The sequence below is a fragment of the Poromitra crassiceps genome (genome assembly GCF_964638095.1).
Source record: "Poromitra crassiceps genome assembly, contig: HAP1_SCAFFOLD_270, whole genome shotgun sequence".
Classification (NCBI taxonomy): Eukaryota; Metazoa; Chordata; class Actinopteri; order Beryciformes; family Melamphaidae; genus Poromitra; species Poromitra crassiceps.
Window position 1 is genome coordinate 110,155 of NW_028152127.1, and position 3,972 is coordinate 114,126.

Sequence of the window (3,972 nt, forward strand, 5' to 3'; positions counted from 1 at the left end):
TGTGTGTGTGTGTGTGTGTGTGTGTACACAAAGGGGAAAAAATCATTTTAGGAGTAGAATGTGAATCTGTATGAATTTTGCAATACAGATGTGGAGACAAAAGATCACTTTTTTCCCCTGCAAAATTACTCATCATTGGCCTAAGGGTTGAGAGTGACGATGGGAAGTGAAGAATTTTGGCACTTTTGCGTTGCCGTAGTGTGACGTTGTGTCTGCGTCCAGGCCATTGAGGCTACGTGTGTCCTGGCGCCATTTTATGAATGGGATTTCAGGAAGCAAACATGCGCCGAGTACTGATAGCAACAATCTTTGAAAAAGTCGTTTTAAACCATGACTTGTCTTCACCTATCTACAAAACACAGGACTGATTATAAAAGCGATATACGGACAATAACAGACCGGTTGGTGGCGATCATCCGCTGCCTTCTTGCAACTTCATCACAAGAAAAACAAGACGTGCACGACAACAAAGAACACTGAAAACTTCGGGGCTCTTTGAAAAGCAGATCGGTAAGAATATTTAACGCTATATTTGTAAATCCTATTGTGCTCTGCTGCGATCTTACCATTAGCCATTTCGCTGGTTAGGCAGATAACAACAAGTTAGATGGCTAATAGTTAAATGACGTTGTGTAGACAGCTTTTTGTGTTACACATAGGCCTACAAGTAGCAGAGGCTAGCGTTAGCCACTCTACCCAGTGAAGAAATGCATGGGCCATCTACATCTTGTTAAAAACCTTCCACGTTTCTTGGAGTAAAACGTAAAAAGGCATCGGTTGCAAACATCTATTTTGTGCTCATTCTGGATATATCAATACACCATTTAACGGTGTTATTCGGCCGTTTAACGTTAACGTACATAATTCCGTTTGCTTTCGCGGCTATAAACAGACAATTGATTAAACTAACGTTACAGAGTACAGCCCATTGTTAGTGTGTTGCTGCTCACGTTAATTTACTGCGTGCATATTCTTCTGTTTGCGTGCACGGCCATGTAAGATGAGATCAAAACTAACGTTACAGACCGTTACAGTCTGTGACTGTTAGTCTGTAAATCGTTTGTATTATTTATTTCCTTTTACCCCCACACTGATGCAAGCTCTATTTTGGACCAAACAGGCTTGAGATGAGCCATATGAAGCTGCTAGAGTCCAGCAGCTGCATAAATACAAAAATGTGAAATTATTATCGCTTATCGGACAAGAGAAGCAGATATTTGTCTGTTATAGGTATCAGCTCAAAAATCCCTCCTAGCAGCATCATAAAAGGCATTCAAATAGCTATTTTATTTTTCTAATGTAGCTCCCTTTGTTTGTTTCAGGTTGGGCCAATGGACAGCTTTGTCAGAGACACATTGGCGGAGTGGCAACTTCAAGACCTCGTAGATAGTTTTAAAGGTAAGGTTTCTATTTTATTTTTTATAAATATTCTTATGGAAAATTATTATTTCTTTAGCCATAGCTTGGCCTCGCCTGCCCTATTGGCACGCCCGTGTGTGTGTGTGTTGCTCTCACTAAATATTATTGCATCAGTGATGTCACAATGCCTCCATGTGTATGTGTGTGTGTGCCCCCCGCCCCCCTTTTTGTTTTAATACATATAAAATTGTACTTCAACAAACTGTAATGACTAGTATTCATGTCCTCAATCTTTCTTGTTCACCTCTCGTCCATCTCTCTCCGCTGCATAGCTGGGTTTCGGAGGAGCCGGCCTTGTCCACCACGTGCAACGCCGTCAAAGAGAAAAAGACCTGTGACTCCCTCTGCCTGCAAGTGTTCTCGAGTCCAGGAGTCCAAGTCCAGGACTCGTGACTCGACTCGAGGCACTCGTGACTCGGACTTGGCTATCCGCCTCTTCAATGAGACCCGAAACCCTCCACAAGCCCATGCCCCCCATGGACTTATCCCACAGACACTTGAAGACACTTGACATCTTTCATATGGACATTATTATCCCACGGCCATGGACACAACCATTACACATCACTTAAGGACTTACTGGGCATTTTATGGACTTATTACACGCCACGGACATTTACATGGACTCCACTATGTCACTTTCAAGGTCTGTTACTTTGCACTTTAATGCAAATTAATTTGAAAATTGCCTTTCTGTCTGCCTGATTTGTATTGCTGCGCTGCATACTGCACAAAGACAAATTCCTCATTTGTAACATGTTCATTATGGCTATTAAGTAAGCTTGAATCTTGAGACTATTGTTTATTTATATACTAGACTCCCCCTGCTAGTATTGACTTACAATCATTACAGTCCTTGATAATTACCCACCTATAATAACACACAATTTTATATAAAATTTACTTTTTGGAACACGGTGGAAAAGGAATATCTATGATGTGCTGCTGTGCGTGACTTTATGCCTGTTTTCTATTTGTATCTTTATGACTGTTTTATTTGACTATTGCACTATTTAAGGCAGATTTTGCTTTGCTTTGTTTTTTTTTATACATTATTTTTGGCTTGATGTGTTTTTTTTTAATATATAGCCTACATAATATGCAACATATAGCTACAGAGTTGTCAAGTTTTTTGCTATTTGCAATGCACAGTTGTCAAATCATCATCCTTTGATTGATTTCTTATGTCCATAAATAAAATAACAAAAAGTTCACGGATCTGTTCTCCTTTAAATTATTATTGTTGTATGAATACTCACATGTTATCATTTAAATCATTGTAATTATGTGCATTATTGAAGTGGTTCTCAACCTTTTTTAACCAAGTAGACTACCTCAGAAATTACCACCATATTTAAGTATGAGAGGAAGGGAGCCCTGCCAGTGGAGAAGCACTGCATGCAAGCATTAGCATAACAATGTATATGGGGGCTGGGAGGTGCAATACCAGCGGCATGCCATCAGCGTGCCGTGCAAGGGCCGCTGGCTGTGTACGCTGGTGCCGCCAGCGGACCGCCAGCGAGCCACCCCGGCGGACCGCTGTTTCACCGACTAGCACGACCGCAGCGGAGCCGCTGCGGCTGCCGACGGTGGCCCGCCGAATTGGTCTCCGGCTTGCCGCCGGCGGCCCGCCCATGATCTGCTAGCTGGGCAGAGAGGCTGAATACCGCACTGAGTCAATGCGGTCTTAGCCTCTCTGGTCTCAACACTCTGTCTGATTTTGGAAAAAAAAAAAAAAATCTCCCCAAATCAGACAGAGTATTGACACCAGAGAGGCTGAATACCGCACTGAGTCAATGCCTCTCTGGTCTCAACACTGTCTGATTTTGGATTTTTTTTCTTTCTTCCAAAATCAGACAGAGGATTGACACCAGAGAGGCTGAATACCGCACTGAGTCAATGTGGTCTTAGCCTCTCTGGTCTCAACACTCTGTCTGATTTTTTTTTTTTTTTTTTTCCCAAAATCAGACTTGACACCAGAGAGGCTGAATACCGCACTGAGTCAATGCAGTCTTAGCCTCTCTGGTCTCAACACTCTGTCTGATTTTGGATTTTTTTTCCCCAAAATCAGACAGAGTATTGACACCAGAGAGGCTGTATAGCACACTGATTCAATGCAGTTTTAGCCTCTCTGGTGTCAACACTCTGTCTGATTTTGGATTCCCCCCCCCCCCCCTCTTAAAATCAGAGTATTGACACCAGAGAGGCTGAATACCGCACTGAGTCAATGCGGTCTTAGCCTCTCTGGTCTCAACAATCTGTCTGATTTTGGATTTTTTTTTTCTTTCCCAAAATCAGAGTATTGACACCAGAGAGGCTGAATACCGCACTGAGTCAATGCGGTCTTAGCCTCTCTGGTCTCAACACTCTGTCTGATTTTGGATTTTTTTTCCCCCCCAAAATCAGACAGAGTATTGACACCAGAGAGGCTGTATAGCACACTGAGTCAATGCGGTTTTAGCCTCTCTGGTCTCAACACTCTGTCTCATTTTGGATTTTTTTTTTTTTCCCAAAATCAGAGTATTGACACCAGAGAGGCTGAATACCGCACTG

General features: G+C 42.4%; 1 long non-coding RNA gene across 1 annotated transcript; it reads left to right on the forward strand.

Annotated features, from left to right (window-relative positions):
* The first annotated feature begins 274 nt into the window (after positions 1 to 274).
* Positions 275 to 2,581, forward strand: LOC310770945. The gene is made up of 3 exons (XR_014552365.1): positions 275 to 510; positions 1,323 to 1,398; positions 1,692 to 2,581. It is a non-coding gene; the product is annotated as an uncharacterized lncRNA (long non-coding RNA).
* The last annotated feature ends 1,391 nt before the right edge of the window (positions 2,582 to 3,972 follow it).